Source organism: Arachis stenosperma, chromosome 1 (assembly GCF_014773155.1).
Source record: "Arachis stenosperma cultivar V10309 chromosome 1, arast.V10309.gnm1.PFL2, whole genome shotgun sequence".
NCBI lineage: Eukaryota > Viridiplantae > Streptophyta > Magnoliopsida > Fabales > Fabaceae > Arachis > Arachis stenosperma.
Genome location: NC_080377.1, coordinates 102,711,594 through 102,737,013, shown reverse-complemented (window position 1 = coordinate 102,737,013; position 25,420 = coordinate 102,711,594). Strand labels below are relative to the sequence as shown.

At 39.0% G+C, this 25,420-nt stretch overlaps 1 non-coding gene across 1 annotated transcript; it reads right to left on the bottom strand.

Moving 5' to 3' along the window:
* Positions 1-17,784: 17,784 nt before the first annotated feature.
* LOC130953186 (small nucleolar RNA R71) lies at positions 17,785-17,892 on the bottom strand. The gene has a single exon (XR_009075363.1). It is a non-coding gene; the product is annotated as a small nucleolar RNA R71 (small nucleolar RNA).
* Between the last annotated feature and the right edge of the window lie 7,528 nt (positions 17,893-25,420).

The following is a 25,420-nucleotide window of genomic DNA, read 5'->3' as shown; positions in this document are numbered from 1 at the left end:
GCTCAGCTTTTGAGGAGGAAAGAATTTATCCAAGAAGGCTGTGACCAGCTTATCCCAGGAGTCCAGGCTATCCTTAGGTTGTGAATCCAACCATATTCTAGCCCTGTCTCTTACAGCAAAAGGGAAAAGTATGAGTCTGTAGACTTCAGGATCAACTCCATTCGTCTTTACAGTCTCACAGATCTGCAAGAACTCAGTTAAGAACTGATAGGGATCTTCAGATGGAAGTCCATAAAACTTGCAGTTTTGTTGCATTAAAGCAACTAGCTGAGGTTTCAGCTCAAAGTTGTTGGCTCCAATGGCAGGAATGGAGATGCTTCTTCCATCAAACTTGGACGTTGGCTTTGTGAAGTCACCAAGCATTCTCCTTGCATTGTTATTATTTTCGGCTGCCATCTCCTTCTCTTGTTCGAAAATTTCTGAAAGGTTGTTTCTGGATTGTTGTAATTTAGCTTCTCTTAATTTTCTCTTCAGAGTCCTTTCAAGTTCTGGATCAATTTCAACAAGAGTGCCTTTATCCTTGTTCCTGCTCATATGAAAGAGAAGAAAACAAGAAAAGAAGGAGGAATCCTCTATGTCACAGTATAGAGATTCCTTTATGTTAGTAGAAGAAGAAAGGGGTAGAAGAGTGAAGAAGGATTCGGTTTTTTGGATGAAGAGAGGTGAAGAGAAGTGTTAGTAATTAAATAATTAAATAGAAGAAGAAAAGAGAAGGGAGATTTCAAAAATAATTTTGAAAAAGGATTAGTAATTTTCGAAAATTAAATATAAAATAAGATTAAAACATGAAACAATTAGTTAATTAAAAAGAATTTTTGAAAAAGGGGTGAGATATTTTCGAAAATTGAAGAGGGAAAAGTAGTTAGGTGGTTTTGAAAAAGATAGGAAGCAAACAAAAAGTTAGTTAGTTGATTGAAAAAGATTTGAAATTTTAACTTTAAAAAGATAAGAAGATAAGAAGATAGATAAAATATTTTTTTGAAATAAAATTTTTGAAAAAGATAAAATTTTGAAAAAGATAAGATAAAAAGATAAGATTTTTAAGAAAAAGATATTTTGAAAAAGATTTAATTTTTAAAATGACTTAACTAACAAGAAACTACAAGATAAGATTCTAGAATTTAAAGATTGAACATTTCTTATCAAGAAAGTAACAAACTTCAAATTTTTGAACCAATCACATTAATTGTTAGCTAATTTTCGAAAATTAGATGTAAAGATAAGAAAAAGATTTTGAAAATATTTTGAAATAGATTTTTGAAATTTTCGAAAAATAAAAAAAATGAAAAAGCTATGATTTTTGAGAAAGATTTTGAAAAGATAAGATTTTAAAATTTGAAATTTTGACTTGACTTGTAAGAAACAACTAATTTTGAAAATTTTTTTGACCAAGTCAATCCAAAATTTTGAAAATTTGGAGGGAAATAAGGAAAAGATATTTTTTTTGATTTTTGAATTTTTAATTATGAGAGAGAAAAACAATAAAAATACTCAATGCATAAAACTTTTAGATCAAAACAATGAATGCATGCAAGAATGCTATGAATGTCAAGATGAACACCAAGAACATTTTGAAGATCATGATGAACATCAAGAACATAATTTTGAAAAATTTTTGATGCAAAGAAAACATGCAAGACACCAAACTTAGAAATCTTTAATGCATGGACTCTAACAAACAAAAAATGCATATGAAAAACACAAACAACACAAAACAAGAAAACATCAAGATCAAACAAGAGGACATACCAAGAACATCTTGAAGATCATGAAGAACACTATGAATGCATGAAATTTTCGAAAAAATGCAAGAAAAATTTTTAAAACATGCAATTGACACCAAACTTAAAAATTGACTCAAGACTCAAACAAGAACACAAAATATTTTTGGTTTTTTATGATTTTATGATTTTTTTTGGATTTTTATTAATTTTTTTTCGAAAATATTTTTGAAAAAAACGAAAAAGAAAAGAAAAATTTTTAACAAAGTTTTTTGAAAAGAAAATTACCTAATCTGAGTAACAAGATGAACCGTCAGTTGTCCATACTCGAACAATCCCCGGCAACGGCGCCAAAAACTTGGTGGACGAAATTGTGATCCTTATTCTTTAAGTTGCACTCCTTGTAAAATTATGGAATTTGAAATTGGCATGAGTGGACACAACTCCGTTCAACTAACCAGCAAGTGTACTGGGTCGTCCAAGTAATAAACCTTACGTGAGTAAGGGTCGATCCCACAGAGATTGTTGGTATGAAGCAAGCTATGGTCACCTTGCAAATCTCAGTTAGGCAGATTAAATTGAATTATGGTTTCGAAAATAAAAATAAGAAAATAGAAGAAATAATAAAAGGGATAGAATACTTATGCAGATTCATTGGTGGGAATTTCAGATAAGCGAACGCCTACTTTCCTATTGCTTCAACTCAATCCTTCTTACTCCTTTCCATGGCAAGCTGTGTATAGGGGTTCACCGTTTGACGATGGCTACTTTCAATCCTCTCGGGAAAATGGTCCTCTGCGGCTGTCACTCGCATGGCTAATCGTCTGGAGGCATCACCTGGCCGAAGGCTACATCCCATCCTCGCAGTGAAAACTACGCTCACGTGCTCTGTCACAGCACGGCTAATCACTGGTTGGTTCCCGCGCCTACTGGAATAGAATCCCTTGATTCTTTTGCGTCTGTCACTAACGCCCAGCACTTGCGAGTCTGAAGCACGTCACAGTCATTCATTACCGGAATCCTACTCGGAATACCACAGACAAGGTTAGACTTTCCGGATTCCCAGGATCCTACTCGGAATACCACAGACAAGGTGAGACTTTCCGGATCCTCATAAATGCCGCCATCTATCTAGCTTATACCACGAAGATTCTGTTGGGGAATCTAAGAGATACACATTCAAGCTCTGTTGCATGTAGAACGGAAGTGGTTGTCAATCACACGCGTTCATAAGTGAGAATGATAATGAGCGTCACATAATCATCACATTCATCATGTTCTTGGGTACGAATGAATATCTTGGAATAAGAATAAGATAGAATTGAATGGAATAAAATAGAATTGCATTAATACTTGAGGTACAGCAGAGCTCCACACCCTTAATCTATGGTGTGCAGAAACTCCACCGTTGAAAATACATAAGTAAAAGGTTCAGGCATGGCCGAATGGCCAGCCCCCATGGTCTAAGGACTAATCATCCCCAGATGTCAAATACATTAGTTAAATGTTCTATTTATAATAAACTAGCTCCTAGGGTTTACATGAGTAAGTATTTGATGCATAAATCCACTTCCGGGGCCCACTTGGTGCATGCTTGGGCTGAGCTTGATCAATCCACGAGCTGAGGCTTCTCTTGGAGTTGAACTCCGAGTTATGACGTGTTTTGGGCGTTCAACTCCGGATCATGACGTTTTTCTGGCGTTTAACTCCAGACAGCAGCATGTACTTGGCGTTCAACGCCAAGTTACGTCGTCAATTTCCGAATAAAGTGTGGACTATTATATATTGATGGAAAGCCCTGGATGTTTACTTTCCAACGCCGTTGAGAGCGCGCCAATTGGAGTTCTGTAGCTCCAGAAAATCCATTTTGAGTGCAGGGAGGTCAGATTCCAACAGCATCAGCAGTCCTTTTGTCAGCCTCTTTCAGAGTTTTGCTCAAATCCCTCAATTTCAGCCAGAAATTACCTAAAATCACAGAAAAACACACAAACTCATAGTAAAGTCCAGAAATGTGAATTTAACATAAAAACTAATGAAAACATCCCTAAAAGTAGCTTGAATTTACTAAAAACTACCTAAAAACAATGCCAAAAAGCGTATAAATTATCCGCTCATCAACAGCCTATTAAAAATGTACACTACAGTCTTTAAGGCTTCTTTCCAAAGTGATTCAAGCAAGGAAGAATGACTAATCATACTTCTCACCTTGTCCTTAAAAGTTCGGTTCCTTCGCTCTGCAACACCATTCATGCTAGGTTTTCCTGGCCTGGTGTATTGTGGAACAATACCGCACTCTCCTAGGAAAAGAGCAAAAGGCCCGGGACGTGACTCACCTGAACCGTCATATCTTTTGTAGTATTCATCACCACGATCAGATTTGACAGCTTTAATTTTCTTCACAAGTTGAAGTTCAATTTCAGCTTTGAAAGACTTGAAAACATCCAAGGCTTAGGACTTTTCATGAATTAAATATAGATACTTATAACGAGAGTAATCATCTATGAACGTAAAAAAATACCATTGTCTATTCCAAGAGACGGTAGGTAATGGGCCTCATATATCGGTATGTATTAGTTCTAAGACATTTTTAGCTCTCTCGACACCTAATTTCCTTTAGTTTGTCCTTTTCTCCTTTATGCACTCAATGCAGACTTCAAAGTCTGTCAAATTTAGCGGTCCAAGAATTTCATCCAACACAAGCCTCTGAATTCTCTGTTTAGAGATGTGATGTACCATAATGATACTGAATTCTTATTTAGTTTTTGTTTTGTACCTATTTGCAGTATTTCATTATTATAAGAATTCAAATCAAGCATATATAGATTATCCATTAAATGACCAGAGAAAATATTATTCGAATTATAAAAGAGACTGACTTTATTGTTTTCGAATGAACAAAAATAACCTAATTTGTCCAAATAAAAATCAGAAACTGAATTCCGTTTAAACGATGGTCATAAAATTTCTCAAATAAATCCAAGTAAAATCCACTCGTGGAACATAACCTAAAAGTTCCTATAGCTTCGACTGTAACTATATTGCCATCTGCCACATAGATGTATCTTTCAGCATCACTTGGCGGTCGGCTCCACAAGTAACTCTGCATAGTAACACTTACATGAGTAGTAGCACCAGAATCTACCCACCAAGTATCAATAGGTGCATAACAAACTAGCCTAAGAACCAACGAAAGTAAGAATCATACCCTTTTTTACACGTTAAGTGGCATATTTGGTACAATCCTTCTTCACATGTCCCACCTTCTTATAGAAAAACAGGTTGAAACTTGATCCTGTTTCTTAGCCTTTTTCTGCTGAGAAGGCGCATCCGTAGTAGTATCACACTTTCTTTTATATTGAGAAGATGAAACTATGTGAACACTTTTAGTCTTATCTTGTTGTAACCTCTTTTCTTCTTGCACACAGTGAGATATAAGCTCATTTAGGGACTGGTACACGAAAATTACACTCACACTATGTAATTTCGCACAACTAACTAGCAAGTGCACTGGATCGTCCAAGTAATACCTTACGTGAGTAAGGGTCGATCCCACAGAGATTGCCGGCTTGAAGCAAGCTATAGTTATCTTATTATTCTTAGTCAAGATATCAATAGTGGTTCTTAGTTTTAATTGTGAAAAGTGAAAGAGCATGAAATGAATACTTGTTACGCAGTAATGGAGAATGGGTTGGAGTTTTGGAGATGCTCTATCCTTTGAATTTCTACTTTCCTACTATCTTCTTCTTCACACACGCAGGTCTCCTTCCATGTCAAGTTGTATGTTGGTGGATCACCGTTGTCAATGGCTACCAGCCGTCCTCTCAGTGAACAGGGTCCATGTACATGGCTAATCATCTGTTGGTTCTCACTAATGTTGGAATAGGATCCATTGATCCTTTTACGTCTGTTACCACGCCCAACATTCATGAGTTTGAAGCTCATCACAGTCATCCCTTCCCAGATCCTACTCAGAATATCACAGACAAGGTTTAGACTTTCTGGATCTCAGGAATGCTGCCAATTGATTCTAGCTTATACCATGAAGACTCTGATCTCACGGATTTGAATGCCTTGTTGTCAGGAGACGCAATCAAACTCGTGAGCCAGAAACCCAAGAGACATACATTCAATCTAAGGTAGAACGGAAGTGGTTGTCAGGCATGCGTTCATAGGTTGAGAATGGTGATGAGTGTCACGGATCATCACATTCATCATGTTGAAGTGCGAATGAATATCTTAGAATAGAAACAAGCGTGATTGAATAGAAAACAGAAATAATTGCATTAATTCATCGAGACACAACAGAGCTCCTCACCTCCAACCATGTGGTTTAGAGACTCATGCCGTCAAAGATACAAATTCAGATGTAAAATGTCATGAGGTACAAAATAAATCTCTAAAAGTAGTTTTAATACTCAACTAGTAACCTAGGTTTACAGAAAATGAGTAAACTAAGATAGATAGTGCAGAAATCCACTTTCGGGGCCCACTTGGTGTGTGTTGGGGCTGAGCATTGAAGCTTTCACATGTAGAGGCCTTCCTTGGAGTTGAACACCAGTTTGTAACTTGTTTCTGGCATTTGACTCTAGCTTGCAACTTGTTTCTGGCGTTTAACGCTAGAATAGGGCAGAAAACTGGCGTTGAACGCCTGTTTGCATCGTCTAAGCTCGGGCAAAGTATTGACTATTATATATTGCTGGAAAGCCCTGGATGTCTAATTTCCAACGCAATTGAGAGAGTGCCATTTGGATTTCTGTATCTCAAAAAATTTCATTTCGAGTGCAGGGAGGTCAGAATCCAACAGCATCAGCAGTCCTTTATCAGCCTCTGAATCAGATTTTTGCTCAGTTCCCTCAATTTCAGCCAGAAAATACCTGAAATCACAGAAATATACACAAACTCACAGCAAAGTCCAGAAATGTGATTTTTGCATAAAAACTAATAAAAATATACTAAAAAGTAGCTAGATCCTACTAAAAACTATATGAAAATACCCCTAAAAAGCGTATATCTGCTTGCTTTTTCTTTTTTTCTCTCCTTTTTTTTCACTGCTTTTTCTTGCTTCAAGAATTAATTTTATGATTTTTCAGATTATCAATAATGTTTCTCTTTTTCATCATTCTTTCAAAAGCCAACATTTTTAACATTCATAAACAACAAGATAAAAAATATGCACTGTTTAAGCATTCTTTCAAAAAACAAAAAGTGTTGCCACCACATATAAATAATTTGAATTTTTCTTATTAAGAACTCAAAAAATTTGCCTCCTTATTCTAAAAATATCTGCTATTTCATTCATGTTTAATGATGATGAGAAAAATATATTATAGCTTACTTAGAGATGATAAAAATAAAAATAAAAATACTAACTACTACTACTCATATGACTCCTAAAATAGATTTCTAATAGCAGAAGTTATCACAGAGTTAAGATTAGGACTCAACAATCTTTATTTTGGGAGATGGATGCTCCTTTAATTTGTGGGTTGTATGGACCTTCAAGAGAAAGCTTCTGGCACTTCAACTCCTGTATTTCACGCCCTTGCTTCTCATGTTCCTTAAGCAGTTTGCAGATCATACTATTTTGATTCTGCTGTTCTTCCTTGAGTTGATCCATAGTTTCTTGTAGCTTGGTGATAGATGCTTCTAGGCGGGTCCAGTAGTCAATCTGAGGGATTTCTGGGAGGAACTCCTGCGCCCTCTTTTTGATGGAGTTTTCTTGTACTTGTTATCCCTCCATTAACTTCTTGGTGATTGGATGTTCGATTGGGATGAACTCATCTACTCCCATCTTCATCCCAGCCTCTTTACATAGCGGAGAAATCAAGTTTGGGTAAGCCAATTTGGCATCTTTGGAGTTCTTATTTGCAATTGTGTAGAGCTCACAAGAAATCAGATGATGAATCTCCACTTCGTTTTCTTGCATAATACAATGGATCATCACTGCTCTCTTGATAGTGATTTCGGAGCGGTTGTTGGTAGGCAGTATGGAACACCCAATGAAATCCAGCCAGCCCCTAACAACTGGTTTGAGATCCCCTCTCTTGAGTTGGTTTGGAACACCTTTTGTACTGGTTATCCACTTGGCTCCAGGGATGCATATGTCCTCTAGAATTTAGTCTAAGCGCTTATCATTACACACCATTTTCCTATTAAAGGATTTTGGATCATCTTGTAGTTGAGGCAGCTTGAAGACCTCTCTTATTTTGTCAAGGTGGAAGTAAATAATCTTCCCTCTGACCATGGTTCGAAAGGTATAGAAAGCGGTTCCAGTCATTCTCTGCCTCTCTGTTTGCCACAAATTTGAGTAGAATTCCTGAACCATGTTTCTACCCACTTTTGTCTCAGGATTAGCTAGAATTTCTCAGCCTCTATTTCGAATTTGCTCTTGGATCTCCGGATATTTGTCTTCCTTTGGATCGAATTTAACTTCCGGGATCACTGACCTTAGACCCATTATTTTGTGGTAATGGTCCAAATGTTCCTTGGTTAAGAACCTCTCTTGATTCCAAAGTGATTTTGGATTATTTTCTTTCTTGCCTCTTGAAGTAGTTTGTTTTCCCTTAGGAGCCATGATCTTAGTGAGTCTTAGCTCAGTGATCACGCAAAACACACCAAACTTAGAGGTTTGCTTGTCCTCAAGCAAAAGAAAGGAAAAGGAGAGGAGAAGGAGGAGAGCCAAATTCGAATTGTGGAGGAGAGAGGTTGGCCGAATGTTAGTTTAAAAGGAAGGGGTGGGTTCGAAATTTTTTGAAAAAGATATGATAAAAGATATGATTTGTAAAAGATAAGTATGAAACGTAAAAGATGTAATTTTAAAATTGAAAAGATATGAGAGAATTTTGAAAAAGATAAATTTAAACTGGAAAAGATATTATGATGAGTTGAAAAAGATTTGAAAAGATATTAAAAAGATAGATGGGTTTTGCAAAAAATTTGAAAAGAAATAAAAAAGATATATGAAAAAAAATTGAAAAGAAGAAAAGATTTTTAGGATTAAGAGTTATTTTAGAAATTTGAAATTAGAAGATGAGGATTTGTAATATGTTTATGCAAGAAATTATGGATGAAAGCATGAAAAAATAAAAAAATTGAGTTGGAAAACAAAACTACCTCCCCTCCACGTTCCTGGCATTAAACGCCAAGGAGTTGCTTGTTTTGGGCGTTTAACGCCCATTTGCTGCTTGTTTTGGGCGTTTAACGCCCAGCCAGGGTACCCTGGTTGGCGTTAAATGCCAGAAAGTCTTTATCACTGGGCGTTTTTCTAAACGCCCAGGATGCTGCAGTTCTGGCGTTAAACGCCCAAAATGGCACCCATGCTGGCGTTTAACTCCCAGAAAGATATCCTTACTGGCGTTAAACGCCCAAAATGGTGCCCATTTTGGCGTTTAACGCCCAAAAGTGCCTCTTACTGGCGTTTTCGTGCCAGTGAGCTTCTTTTCTCTGCTCTCTGCTCTGAATCCTTCTGTAACTCTGTGAACTCTTGTAAATGAGAATTAGTTCTGATGATAATTTATTAAACTCCTATAATTATTATTTAAATAACAAATAAACTACAGTAATGGCTGGGTTGCCTCCCAGCAAGCGCTTCTTTATTGTCTTTAGCTGGACCTTACTGAGCTTTAATCTAGTCTCAGTTTTGAGCATTCTTGCTCAAAATTGCTTTCAAGATAATGTTTGACTCTCTGTCCATTAACAATGAACTTTTTGTCAGAATCAATATCCTGAAGCTCTACATATCCATATGGTAACACACCTGTAATCACATATGGTCCTCTCCACTGGGATTTTAGTTTCCCAGGGTATAGCCTGAGCCTAGAGTTAAACAGCAGAACCTTTTGTCCTAGCTCAAAGACTCTGGATGATAGGTTCTTATCATGCCATCTCTTTGCTTTCTCCTTGTAAATTTTTGGCATTTTCAAAAGCATTGAGTCTGAATTCCTCTAACTCATTCAGCTGGAGCAATCTTTTCTCTCCAGCTAATTTGGCATCAAGGTTTAGGAATCTGGTTGCCCAATAGGCTTTATGTTCCAGTTCCACGGGCAGGTGGCAGGCCTTCCCATACACAAGCTGGTATGGAGAGGTTCCTATAGGAGTCTTGAATGCTGTTCTGTATGCCCATAGAGCATCATCCAAGCTCTTTGCCCAATCCTTTCTACGGGCAATTACAGTCCGTTCCAGGATTCTTTTTAGTTCTCTATTAGAGACTTCAGCTTGCCCATTGGTCTGTGGATGATATGGAGTTGTCACCTTGTGGCTGATTCCATATCGGACCATGGCAGTATAAAGCTGTTTATTGCAGAAATGAGTGCCTCCATCATTGATTAGTGCTCTAGAGACACCAAATCTGCTAAAGATATATTTCTGGAGGAACTTCAGTACTATCTTAGTATCGTTAGTGGGTGTTGCAATTGCCTCTACCCATTTAGATACATAGTCTATTGCCACCAAAATGTAAGTGTTTGAGTAAGATGGTGGGAAAGGCCACATGAAGTCAATACCCCATACATCAAACAACTCAATCTCTAAGATCCCTTGTTGAGGCATGGCATAACCATGAGGCAGATTACCAGCTCACTGGCAACTGTCACAGTTACGTGCATATTCTCGGGAGTCTCTATAGATTGTAGGCCAGTAGAAGCCACATTGGAGGACTTTGGTGGCTGTTCGCTCACTTCCGAAATGTCCTCCATATTGTGATCCATGGCAATGCCATAGGATTTTCTGTGCCTCTTCTCTAGGCACGCACCTACGGATTATTCCGTATGCGCATCTCTTGAAGAGATATGGTTCATCCCATAGATAGTACTTTGCATCTGTGATCAATTTCTTTGATTGCTGCCTACTATATTCTTTGGATATGAGTCTCACAGCCTTGTAGTTTACAATGTCTACAAACCATGGTACTTCCTGAATGGCAAAGAGTTGCTCATCCAGAAAGTTTTCAGAGATCTCAGTAAGAGGGAGGGACGCCCCTTCTACTAGTTCTATTCGGGACAGGTGATCTGCTACTTGGTTTTCTGTCCCTTTTCTGTCTCTTATTTCTATATCAAACTCTTGCAGAAACAACACCCATCTTATGAGTCTGGGTTTTGAATCCTGCTTTGTGAGTAGATATTTAAGAGCAGCATGGTCAGTGTACACAATCACTTTTGATCCTACTAAATAAGATCTGAACTTGTCAATGGCATAAACCTCTGCAAGTAACTCTTTTTCTGTGGTTGTGTAGTTCTTCTGTGCGCCATTTAGAGCACGACTGGCATAATAAATGACGTGCAGAAGCTTGTCATGCCTTTGTCCCAACACTGCACCAATGGCATGGTCATTGGCATCACACATTAATTCAAATGGTAGTGTCCAGTCTGGTGCAGAGATGACTGGTGCTGTGACCAGCTTAGCTTTCAGAGTTTCAAATGCCTGCAGACACTCCTTATCAAAGATAAATGGCGTGTCAGCAGCTAGCAGATTACTTAGAGGTTTGGCAATTTTTGAAAAATCCTTTATAAACCTCCTATAGAATCCTGCATGCCCTAGAAAGCTTCTGATTACTTTAACATTGGCAGGTGGTGGTAATTTTTCAATTACCTCTACCTTAGCTTGATCCACCTCTATTCCATTGTTCGAAATTTTGTGCCCAAGGACTATTCCTTCAGTCACCATAAAGTGACATTTTTCCCAGTTTAAAACCAGGTTAGTCTCTTGGCACCTCTTTAGAACAAGTGCTAGATGGTCAAGACAGGAGCTGAATGAGTCTCCAAATACTGAAAAGTCATCCATGAAGACTTCCAGAAAATTTTCCACCATATCAGAGAAAATAGAGAGCATGCACCTTTGAAAGGTTGCAGGTGCATTGTACAGACCAAATGGCATCCTTCTGTTTGCAAATACTCTGGATGGACATGTGAATGCTATTTTCTCTTGATCCTGGGGATCTACTGCAATTTGATTATAACCTGAATATCCATCCAGTAAGCAGTAGTATTCGTGACCTGCTAGTCTTTCTAGCATCTGGTCTATGAACGGTAAAGGAAAATGATCCTTTCTGGTAGCTGTATTGAGCCTTCTGTAATCAATACACATACGCCACCCTGTAACTGTTCTTGTAGGAACTAGTTCATTTTTTTCATTATGGACCACTGTCATGCCACCCTTCTTAGGGACGACTTAGACAGGGCTTACCCAGAGGCTATCAGAAAAAGGATAAATAATCCCAGCCTTTAGTAATTTAGTGACCTCCTTCTGCACCACCTCCTTCATGGCTGGATTCAGCCGCCTCTGTGGTTGAACCACTGGCTTAGCATCATCCTCCAATAGGATCTTGTGCATGCATCTGGCTGGGCTAATGCCCTTAAGATCACTGATGGACCACCCAAGAGCTGTCTTGTGTGTCCTTAGCACTTGAATTAGTGCTTTCTCTTCCTGTGGCTCTAAGGTAGAGCTTATGATTACAGGAAAAGTGTCACCTTCTCCCAGAAATGCATTTTTCAGGGATGGTGGTAATGGTTTGAGCTCGGGTTTGGGAGGTTTCTCCTCTTCCTGAGGGATTTTCAGAGGTTCTATTATTCTCTTTGGTTCCTCCAAATTAGGCTGAACATCTTTAAAGATATCTTCTAGCTCTGATTCAAGACTCTCAGTCATATTGACCTATTTTACCAAAGAGTCAATAATATCAATGCTCATGCAATCGTTTGGGGTGTCTGGATGCTGCATAGCTTTGACAACATTCAACTTAAACTCGTCCTCATTGACTCTCAGGGTTACTTCCCTTTTTTGGACGTCAATGAGAGTTCGTCCAGTTGCTAGGAAAGGTCTTCCTAGAATGAGAGTTGGACTAATGTGCTCCTCCATTTCCAGCACCACAAAGTCAGTGGAAAAGGCAAATGGCCCAACCTTGACAATCATGTCTTCAATCACGCCTGATGGGTATTTAATTGAGCCATCAGCAAGTTGGAGATATATCTGGTTTGGTTTGACTTCTTCAGTCAAACTAAGCTTTCTGATAGTAGATGCATGTATTAGGTTGATACTTGCCCCAAGATCACATAGAGCTTGCTTGGTAGAAGTACCCTCTAATATGCATGGTATCATAAAGCTTCCGAGATCTTTAAGCTTTTCTGGTAAGCTTTTTAGAATGACTGCACTGCATTCTTTAGTGAGGTAAACTTTTTCAGTTTCCCTCCAATCCTTCTTATGACTTAAGATCTCTTTCATGAACTTAGCATAAGAGGGTATTTGCTCAAGTGCCGCTGCAAACGAAATCTTTATTTCAAGAGTCCTGAGATAGAATGCAAAGCGGATAAATTGTTTATCCTGTTCTGCTTGGCAGAGCTTCTGAGGATAAGGCTTTTTGGCTTTGTATTCCTCAACCTTAGTTGCTGTAGGTTTATTGCCTACAGATGTGGGTTGAGAAGCCTTTTTAGAGGGGTTGCTATCAGCACTTGTATGTGTCTGATCCTCCACTGGCGTTTGAATGCCAGGGTTGGAAGCTGGAGTGGCGTTAGACGCCAACTCCTTACCTATTTCTGGCATCTAAACGCCAGAACTGAGCTTCTTTTGGGCGTTCAACGCCAACTTCTTGCCTATTTCTGGCATTTGAAAGCCAGAACTGAACATGGGTTGGGCGTTTAACACCAGCCCTTCACCCTTTTCTGGCGTTTGAATGCTAGAATTGTTCCTCTCTGGGCTCTTACTGTCCTCAGAGGGATTTTGGGTAGCAGTTTGTTCATTTCTTGGCTTCCTGCTGCCTTGAAGTGAGGTATTTAATGTTTTCCCAGTTCTTAATTGAACTGCTTGGCACTCTTCTGTTATTTATTTTGATAACTGCTGTTCTATTTGCTTCAACTGCACTTCCATATTTATATTAGCCATTCTTGTGTCTTGTAGTATCTCCTTGAATTCGGTTAGTTGTTTTGTTAGAAAATCTAATTGCTGATTGAATTCAGTAACTTGTTCTGCAGGACTGAGTTCAGCAGTTACTGTTTTAGCCTCTTCTTTCATGAAAGGTTCACTGCTTAGGTACAGATGTTGATTTCTGGCAACTGTATCAATGAGCTCTTGAGCTTCTTCAATTGTCTTTCTCATGTGGATAGATCCACCAGCTGAGTGGTCTAGAGAAATCTGAGCTTTCTTTGTAAGCCCATAATAGAAGATGTCTAACTGCACCCACTCTGAAAACATTTCAGAGGGGCATTTTCTTAGCATCTCTCTGTATCTCTCCCAGGCATCATAAAGAGATTCATTATCTCTTTGTTTAAAGCCTTGGATGCTCAGCCTTAGCTGTGTCATCCGTTTTGGAGGGAAATATTGATTCAGGAATTTTTCTGACAGCTGTTTCCATGTCCTTATGCTAGCCTTAGGTTGATTATTTAACCACATCTTAGCTTGGTCTTTGATGAGCGGATAATTTGTACGCTTTTTGGCATTGTTTTTAGTATGTTTTTAGTATATTTGGTTTAGTTTTTAGTATATTTCTATTAGTTTTTAGTTAAAATTCACTTTTCTAGACTTTACTATGAGTTTGTGTGTTTTTCTGTGATTTCAGGTATTTTCTGGCTAAAATTGAGGGACCTGAGCAAAAATCTGATTCAGAGACTGAAAAGGACTGCAGATGCTGTTGGATTCTGACCTCCTTGCACTCGAAGTGGATTTTCTGGAGCTACAGCAGCCCAATTGGCGCGCTCTCAACGGCGTTGGAAAGTAAACATCCTAGGCTTTCCAGCAATATATGATAGTCCATACTTTGCCCAAGATTTGATGGCCCAAACCGGCGTTCAAAGTCACCTTCAGAAATTCCAGCGTTAAACGCCGGAACTGGCACCAAAATGGGAGTTAAACGCCCAAACTGGCACAAAAGCTGGCGTTTAACTCCAAGAAGAGTCTCTACACGAAAATGCTTCATTGCTCAGCCCAAGCACACACCAAGTGGGCCCGGAAGTGGATTTTTATGTCATTTACTCATCTCTGTAAACCTTAGGCTACTAGTTCTCTATAAGTAGGACCTTTTACTATTGTATTGGGAGATCGGGGTAGCTATCTTTGTTCTTAGGCTATCTTAGATCATTGAGAGGCTGGCCATTCGGCCATGCCTAGACCTTGTTCTTATGTATTTTCAACGGTGGAGTTTCTACACACCATAGATTAAGGTGTGGAGCTCTGCTGTACCTCGAGTATTAATGCAATTACTATTGTTCTTCTATTCAATTCCGCTTGTTCTTGTTCTAAGATATCACTTGTTCTTCAACTTGATGAATGTGATGATCCGTGACACTCATCATCATTCTCACCTATGAACGTGTGCCTGACAACCACCTCCGTTCTACCTTAGATTGGGTGAATATCTCTTGGATTCCTGATACACGATGCATGGTTGATCGCCTGACAACCGAGCGCTCGCCTGACAACCGAGCCAGCCATTCCGTGAGATCAGAGTCTTCGTGGTATAGGCTAGAACTGATGGCGGCATTCAAGAGAATCCGGAAGGTCTAACCTTGTCTGTGGTATTCTGAGTAGGATTCAATGATTGAATAACTGTGACGTGCTTCAAACTCCTGAAGGCGGGGCGTTAGTGACAAACGCAAAAGAATCACTGGATTCTATTCCAGCCTGATCGAGAACTGACAGATGGATAGCCGTGCCGTGACAGGGTGCGTTGAACATTTCCACTGAGAGGATGGGAGGTAGCCACTGACAACGGTGAAACCCTTGCATAAGCTTGCCATGGAAAGGAGTAAGAAGGATTGGATGAAGACAGTAGGAAAGCAGAGAGACGGAAGGGACACAGCATCTTCATGCGCTTATCTGAAATTCCCACCAATGAATTACATAAGTATCTCTATCTTTATCTTTATGTTTTATTCGTATATCACCATATCCATTTGAGTTTGCCTGACTAAGATTTACAAGATGACCATAGCTTGCTTCATACCAACAATCTCCGTGGGATCGACCCTTACTCGCGTAAGGTTTATTACTTGGACGACCTAGTGCACTTGCTGGTTAGTTGTGCGAAGTTGTGTTTATGCCATGGTATTGAACACCAAGTTTTTGGGGTTCATTACCGGGGATTATGAGAGTTGTGAAAAGTATTGTTCACAATTTCGCGCACCAAGTTTTTGGCGCCGTTGCCGGGGATTGTTTCGTGTATGGACAACTGATGGTTCATCTTGTTGCTTAGATTAGGTATTTTTCAGAATTCTTAAGAATGAGTTCTAGAGTTTCATGATGACCTGTTGAAATCTGGCTGGCTGAGAAGCCATGTCTAATCTTATTGGACCGAGGTTTCAACTGATCATCACAAGAGCTTATTGATCTCTATCAATCTTGCTATTGGAGCAATGATCTGCTAAGGCTTGGCTGGCCATGGGCCATGTCTAGTGTTTTGGACCGAAGCTTTCTTTGAAAGCTTGGCTGGCTGTGAAGCCATGTCTAATTCCTGGACCGGAGTCTTAGACTAGCATTGCAATGATTCCTGGAATCCAAATTAAGAATTCTGAAACCTTTATTTTCTATTTCCATATAATTTTCGAAAAATCCAAAAAAATTTCAAAATCATAAAAACCAAAAATATTTTATGTTTCTTGTTTGAGTCTAGTGTCTAATTTTAAGTTTGGTGTCTTGCATGCATTGTTTAATTGATCTTGGTTCTATTTTCAAGTCAATAGTACAGGGAACTGAAGATTCAGAACATGCAGCAGAGGAATTACACAGAAAAAGCTGGGCGTTCAAAACGCCCAGTGAAGAAGGACAGACTGGCGTTTAAACGCCAGCCAGGGTGCCTGGCTGGGCGTTTAACGCCCAAAAAGGTAGTGCATTGGGCGTTAAACGCCAGAATGTGCACCATTCTGGGCGTTTAACTCCAGGATGGCACAAGGGGGAGGATTTTGTTTTCAAATCAATTTTTTTTCAAGTTTTCAAAGTTTTTCAAAATCAAATCTTTTTCAAATCATATCTTTTCAATCAAATGTTTTCAAAATCAATTTCTTTCCTTTTTCAAAGATACTTGCTAACAATTAATGATTTGATTGAACATTTCAAGTATGTTGCCTTTTCTGTTGAGAAAGGTTTAATGTTTGAATCATATCTTTTCTTGTTAGGCAAGTCATTAATTTTTAAAATCAAATCTTTTTAAAATTGTTTTCAAATCATATCTTCTCAATCATATCTTTTTAATCACATCTTTTTCAAAACAGTTTTCAATCATATCTTTTTGATTTCTAATTTCAAAGTCTTTTTAAAAAATTACTTGATTTCTTTCCCACTCTTGATTTTCGAAAATCAATTAAAGTTTTTCAAAATTTTTTTTAAAAAATCTTTTTAACTTAATTTTCGAAAAAGCTCTTCTCCTCTTCTCACATCCTTCTATTTATGGAGTACCACTCCTCCTCAATGCACAATTCGAACTCTATCTCACTAAGTTCGAATTCTTCTACCTCTTCCTTCTATTTTTCTGTTCCTCTGACACCTTAAGGAATCTCTATACTGTGACATAGAGGATTCCACATTTTCTTGTTCTCTTCTCTTTCATATGAGCAGGAACAAAGACAAAAGCATTCTTGTTGAAGCTGACCCTGAACCTGAAAGGACCTTGAAGCGAAAGCTAAGAGAAGCTAAGGCACAACTCTCTGTAGAGGACCTAACAGAAATCTTCAAAGAAGAAGACATGGCAGCCAAAAATAACAACAATGCAAACAATGCAAGGAAGGTGCTGGGTGACTTTACTGCACCTACTCCCGACTTCTATGGGAGAAGCATCTCTATCCCTACCATTGGAGCAAACAACTTTGAGCTTAAGCCTCAATTAGTTTCTCTAATGCAACAGAATTGCAAGTTCCATGGACTTCCATTGGAAGATCCTCATCAGTTCTTAGCTGAATTCTTGCAAATCTGTGACACTGTCAAGACTAATGGGGTTAACCCTGAGGTCTACAGACTTATGCTATTCCCTTTTGTTGTAAGAGACAGAGCTAGGACATGGTTGGACTCACAACCTAAAGAAAGCCTGGACTCATGGGAAAAGCTAGTCAATGCCTTCTTGGCAAAGTTCTTTCCACCTCAAAAATTGAGTAAGCTTAGAGTGGAAGTCCAAACTTTCAGACAGAAGGATGGAGAATCCCTCTATGAAGCTTGGGAAAGATACAAACAATTAATCAGAAAATGTCCTTCTGACATGCTTTCTGAATGTAGCATCATAGGTATTTTCTATGATGGTCTTTTTGAACTATCCAAGATGTCTTTGGATAGCTCTGCTGGAGGATCTCTTCATCTAAAGAAGACGCCTACAGAAGCTCAAGAACTAATTGAAATGGTTGCAAATAACCAATTCATGTACACTTCTGAAAGAAATCCTGTGAACAATGGGACAAGTCAGAAGAAAGGAGTTCTTGAGATTGATACTCTGAATGCCATATTGGCTCAGAACAAAATATTGACTCAGCAAGTCAATTTGATTTCTCAAAGTCTGTCTGGAATGAAAAATGCACCAAGCAGTACTAAGGATGCTTCATCTGAAGAAGAAGCCTATGATCCTGAGAACCCTTCAATGGAAGAGGTGAATTACATGGGAGAACCCTATGGAAACACCTATAATTCTTCATGGAGAAATCATCCAAATTTCTCATGGAAGGATCAACAGAGACCTCAACAAGGTTTCAACAACAATAATGGTGGAAGAAACAGGTTTAGTAATGGCAAGCCTTTTCCATCATCTTCTCAGCAACAGACAGAGAATTCTAAGCAGAACCACTCTGACTTAGCAACCATGGTCTCTGATCTAATCAAAACCACTCAAAGTTTCATGACTGAAACAAGGTCCTCCATTAGGAATTTGGAGGCACAAGTGGGACAGCTGAGCAAGAAAATTACTGAACTCCCTCCTAGTACTCTTCTAAGCAATACAGAAGAAAATCCAAAAGGAGAGTGCAAGGCCATCAACATGGCCGAATTTGGAGAGGAAGGAGAGGAAGTGAACGCCACTGAGGAAGACCTCAATGGGCGTGCACTAGCCTCCAATGAGTTCCCTAATGAGGAACCATGGGAATCTGAGGCTCAAAATGAGACCATAGAGATTCCATTGGACTTACTTCTGCCTTTCATGAGCTCTGATGAGTATTCCTCCTCTGAAGAGGATGAGTATGTCACTGAAGAGCAAGTTGCTAAATACCTTGGAGCAATCATGAAGCTAAATGACAAGTTATTTGGAAATGAGACTTGGGAGAACGAACCTCCTTTGCTCACCAAAGAATTGGATGACTTGTCTAGGCAGAAATTATCTCAAAAGAGGCAGGACCCTGGGAAGTTCTCCATACCTTGTACCATAGGCACATTGACCTTCAAGAAGGCTCTGTGTGACTTAGGGTCAAGTGTAAACCTCATGCCTCTCTCTGTAATGGAGAAGCTAGGGATCTTTGAGGTACAAGCTGCAAGAATCTCACTAGAGATGACAGACAATTCAAGAAAACAAGCTTATGGACTTGTAGAGGATGTTCTGGTAAAAATTGAAGACCATTACATCCCTGCTGATTTCATAGTCCTAGAGACTGGGAAGTGCATGGATGAATCTATCATCCTTGGCAGACCCTTCCTAGCCACAGCAAAGGCTGTGATTGATGTTGATGGAGGTGAACTGATCATTCAAGTGAATGAAGAATCCTTTGTGTTTAAGGCTCAAGGATATCCCTCTGTCACCATGGAGAGGAAGCATGAAGAGCTTCTCTCAAATCAGAGTCAAACAGAACCCCCACAGTCAAACTCTAAGTTTGGTGTTGGGAGGCCACAACCAACTGCTAAGTTTGGTGTTGAACCCCCACACTCAAGCTCTAAAGTTTGGTGTTGGGAGGTTCCAACATTGCTCTGAGCATCTGTGAGGCTCCATGAGAGCCCTCTGTCAAGCTACTGACATTAAAGAAGCGCTTGTTGGGAGGCAACCCAATGTCATATTTTATCTATTTTTCTTTGTTATTTTATGTTTTCTGTAGGTTGATGATCATGAGAAGTCACAAAATCAATTGAAAAAGCAAAAACAGAATGAAAAACAGGAAGAAAAATAGCACACCCTAGAGGAAGAACCTACTGGCGTTTAAACGCCAGTAAGGCTAGCAGATGGGCGTTTAACGCCCAGTCTGGCACCATTCTGGGCGTTTAACGCCAGAAAGGGGCACCAGACTGGCGTTAAACGCCAGAAAAGGGCAAGAACTTGGCGTTAAACGCCAGAAATGGGCACTAGCCCGGCGTTTAACGCCAGAATTGGCTCAAAACGCATTTTTGCATGCCATTTGGTGCAGGGATGACTTTTCCTTGACACCTCAGGATCTGTGGACCCCACAGGATCCCCACCAACCCCACCACTCTCTCTCTTCTTCACCCATTCACCAATCACCTCAACACCTCTTCCCCAAAAACCCTTCACCTATCAAATCCCATCTTTCTCTTCACCACTCACATCCATCCTTCATAAAACCCCACCTACCTCACCTTCAAATTCAAATCACTTTCCCTCCCAAACTCACCCTCCCATAGCCGAACCATAACCCTTCCCCCACTCCTATATATACCCATCTTCACTCCTTCATTTTCCCACAACCTCAACACCACTTCTTCCCCTTTTTGGCCGAACACTAAGCCATTCCCTTCTTTCTCATTTCTTCTTCTTCTACTCTCTTCTTTCTTCTTTTGCTCGAGGACGAGCAAATATTTTAAGTTTGGTGTGGTAAAAGCAGTGCTTTTTGTTTTTCCATAACCATTTATGGCATCCAAGGCCGGAGAAACCTCTAGAAAGAGGAAAGGGAAGGCAAAAGCTTCCACCTCCGAGTCATGGGAGATGGAGAGATTCATCTCAAGGGTGCATCAAGACCACTTCTATGAAGTTGTGGCCTTGAAGAAGGTGATCCCCGAGGTCCCTTTTTCACTCAAAAAGAGTGAATATCCGGAGATCCGACATGAGATCCGAAGAAGAGGTTGGGAAGTTCTTACCAACCCCATTCAACAAGTCGGAATCTTAATGGTTCAAGAGTTCTATGCCAATGCATGGATCACCAAGAACCATGATCAAAGTGTGAACCCGGATCCAAAGAATTGGCTTACTATGGTTCGGGGAAAATACTTGGATTTTAGTCCGGAAAATGTAAGGTTGGCATTCAACTTGCCTATGATGCAAGGAGATGAACATCCTTACACTAGAAGGGTCAACTTTGATCAAAGGTTGGACCAAGTCCTCACTGACATTTGTGAAGAGGGCGCCCAATGGAAGAGAGATTCAAGAGGGAAGCCGGTTCAACTAAGAAGGCATGACCTCAAGCCCGTGGCTAGAGGATGGTTGGAGTTTATCCAACGCTCAATTATTCCCACTAGCAACCGGTCCGAAGTTACTCTAGACCGGGCCATCATGATTCATAGCATCATGATTGGAGAAGAAGTGGAAGTTCATGAGGTTATAGCCCAAGAACTCTATAAGGTGGCGGACAAGTCCTCCACCTTGGCAAGGTTAGCCTTTCCTCACCTCATTTGTCACCTCTGTTATTCAGTTAGAGTTGACATAGAAGGAGACACCCCCATTGATGAGGATAAGCCCATCACTAAGAAAAGGATGGAGCAAACAAGAGACCCCTCTCATCATGAGATCCCTGAGATGCCTCAAGGGATGCACTTTCCTCCACAAGACTATTGGGAGCAACTGAACACCTCCCTAGGAGAATTGAGTTCCAACATGGGACAACTAAGGGTGGAGCACCAAGAACATTCCATCCTCCTCCATGAAATTAGAGAAGATCAAAGAATCATGAGAGAGGAGCAACAAAGACAAGGAAGAGACATTGAGGAGCTCAAGCACTCCATAAGATCTTCAAGAGGAAGAACAAGCCGCCATCACTAAGGTGGACCCGTTCTTTAATCTCCTTGTTCTTTATTTTCTTGTTTTTCGAATTTTCATGCTCATGTTTATCCATGTTTGTGTCTTATGATCATTAGTGTCTTAAGTGTCTATGCCTTAAAGTTATGAATGTCCTATGAATCCATCACCTTTCTTGAATAAAAAAAATGTTCTTAATTAAAAAGGAAAAAGAATTGCATGAATTTTGAATTTTATAACAGTTTAATTATTTTGATGTGGTGGCAACACTTTTGTTTTCTGAATGCATGCTTAAACAGTGCATATGTCTTTTGAATTTGTGATTCATGAATGTTGGCTCTTGAAAAAATGATGAAAAAGGAGACATGTTACTGAGGATCTGAAAAATCATAAAAATGATTCTTGAAGCAAGAAAAAGCAGTGAATACAACAAAAAAAAAGAGAAAGAGAAAGACGAAAAAAAGAAAAAAAAAGAGAGAAAGAAAAAGAAAAGAAAAAGAAAGAAATAAAGTTGTGATCCAAGGCAAAAAGAGTGTGCTTAAGAACCCTGGACACCTCTAATTGGGGACTTTAGCAAAGCTGAGTCACAATCTGAAAAGGTTCACCCAATTATGTGTCTGTGGCATGTATGTATCCGGTGGTAATACTGGAAGACAGAGTGCTTTGGGCCACAGCCAAGGCTCAATAAGTAGCTGTGTTCAAGAATCATTATACTTAGCTAGGAGAATCAATAACACTATCTGGATTCTGAGTTCCTAAAGAAGCCAATCATTCTGAGTTTCAAAGGATAGAGTGAGATGCCAAAACTGTTCAGAGGCAAAAAGCTAAAAGCCCCGCTCATCTAATTAATACTGATCTTCATAGATGTTTTTGGAATTCATTGCATATTCTCTTCTTTTTATCTTATTTGATTTTTAGTTGCTTGAGGACAAGCAACAATTTAAGTTTGGTGTTGTGATGAGCGGATAATTTGTACGCTTTTTGGCATTGTTTTTAGTATGTTTTTAGTATATTTGGTTTAGTTTTTAGTATATTTCCATTATTTTTTAGTTAAAATTCACTTTTCTGGACTTTACTATGAGTTTGTGTGTTTTTCTGTGATTTCAGGTATTTTCTGGCTGAAATTGAGGGACCTGAGCAAAAATCTTATTCAGAGACTGAAAAGGACTACAGATGCTGTTGGATTCTGACCTCCCTGCACTCGAAGTGGATTTTCTGGAACTACAGAAGCCCAATTGGCGCGCTCTCAACGGCGTTGGAAAGTAGACATCCTGGGCTTTCCAGCAATATATGATAGTCCATACTTTGCCCAAGATTTGATGGCCCAAACCGGCGTTTAAAGTCACCTTCAGAAATTCCAACGTTAAACGCCGGAACTGGCACCAAAATGGGAGTTAAACGCCCAAACTGGCACAAAAGCTGGCGTTTAACTCCAAGAAGAGTCTCTACATGAAAATGCTTCATTGCTCAGCCCAAGCACACACCAAGTGGGCCCGGAAGTGGATTTTTATGTCATTTACTCATCTCTGTAAACCTTAGGCTACTAGTTCTCTATAAGTAGGACCTTTTACTATTGTATTGGGAGATCGGGGTAGCTATCTTTGTTCTTAGGCTATCTTAGATCATTGAGAGGCTGGCCATTCGGCCATGCCTAGACCTTGTTCTTATGTATTTTCAACGGTGGAGTTTCTACACACCATAGATTAAGGTGTGGAGCTCTGCTGTACCTCGAGTATTAATGCAATTACTATGTTTTCTATTCAATTCCGCTTGTTCTTGTTCTAAGATATCACTTGTTCTTCAACTTGATGAATGTGATGATCCGTGACACTCATCATCATTCTCACCTATGAACGTGTGCCTGACAACCACCTCCGTTCTACCTTAGATTGGGTGAATATCTCTTGGATTCCTGATACACGATGCATGGTTGATCGCCTGACAACCGAGTGCTCGCCTGACAACCGAGCCAGCCATTCCGTGAGATCAGAGTCTTCGTGGTATAGGCTAGAACTGATGGCGGCATTCAAGAGAATCTGGAAGGTCTAACCTTGTCTGTGGTATTCTGAGTAGGATTCAATGATTGAATGACTGTGACGTGCTTCAAACTCCTGAAGGCGGGGCGTTAGTGACAGACGCAAAAGAATCACTGGATTCTATTCCGGCCTGATTGAGAACCGACAGATGGATAGCCGTGCCGTGACAGGGTGCGTTGAACATTTCCACTGAGAGGATGGGAGGTAGCCACTGACAACGGTGAAACCCTTGCATAAGCTTGCCATGGAAAGGAGTAAGAAGGATTGGATGAAGACAGTAGGAAAGCAGAGAGACGGAAGGGACACAGCATCTTCATGCGCTTATCTAAAATTCCCACCAATGAATTACATAAGTATCTCTATCTTTATCTTTATGTTTTATTCGTATATCACCATATCCATTTGAGTTTGCCTGACTAAGATTTACAAGATGACCATAGCTTGCTTCATACTAACAATCTCCGTGGGATCGACCCTTACTCGCGTAAGGTTTATTACTTGGACGACCTAGTGCACTTGCTGGTTAGTTGTGCGAAGTTGTGTTTATGCCATGGTATTGAACACCAAGTTTTTGGGGTTCATTACCGGGGATTATGAGAGTTGTGAAAAGTATTGTTCACAATTTCGCGCACCAGTCTTTTACAGCAAATGGAAATAGTAACAATCTGTAGACATCCTGATCTACTTCCTTATCATGTACTGTATTAGCAATTTGTAAAAACTGTGCCAGAAACTCTGTAGGTTCTTCCTGTGGAAGACTGGAATACTGGCAACTTTGCTGCACCATGATAACGAATTAAGGATTCAACTCAAAACTACTAACTCCGATGGAGGGTATACAGATACTACTCCCATATGAAGCAGTAGTGGGGTTAGCATATGACCCCAGAGTCCTTCTAGACTGTTCATTTCCACTTAGGTCCATGATGGAGAAAGGGAGATGATGTGGATTTATTTTATTTATTTTATTATATAAGAAAAATAATTTTTGAAATAATAAAATGAAATAAAATAAAAACTAAAATAAAAAAAATAAAAAAATAAAAATAAAAATAAAAAATTTGAAAATATTTTTTGAAGATTTTCGAAAAAGTGAGGAGAGAAAAAGTGGTTAGGATATTTTTGAAAAAGATGTGATTTTTTTTAAAAAATATTAAAAGGATAAGATTTTGAAATTAAAATCTGAATTTTTATGAAAAATTTTGAAATATTTGCTTAAAAATAGTTAGAAAAGATAATTTTTTTATTTTTGAATTTTATTATGAAAGAGAGAAACACACAAAAGACACAACACTTAAAATTTTTAAATCCAATGCTCTTTGTTTTCGAAAATTTTAGAGGGAAAACATCAAGGGACACCAAACTTAAAAATTTTAAGATCAAAACACAAAGAAGACTCAAGAACACCTTGAAGACTCACAAGAATAACAAGAACAAAAGAAAGAACACCAAACTTAAAATTTTTAGAAAACCAAAAATAAATTTTCGAAAATTAAAGAAAATTAGCAAGAGAACACCAAACTTAAAGTTTGGCACAAGATTTAATCAAAGAAAAAATTATTTTTGAAAAAAGTTTTAAAAGGAAGATACCCAATTGCCAAGAACATAAGCCAACGCTCTAGCCAACTGAGATATAAATTTAACGTGTTTTAAAAAGGTATTTAATAAATAAAAATTTTTTGAAAACTAAAAATTTGAAAATGCACAAGAAAAATAAGAAAAGACACAAAACAAGACAAACCAAAGATCAAACAAGAAAAATTGACAAGAATAATTTGAAGATCAAGGAAGAACAAAGAACATGCAATTCGAAAATTGAAAGA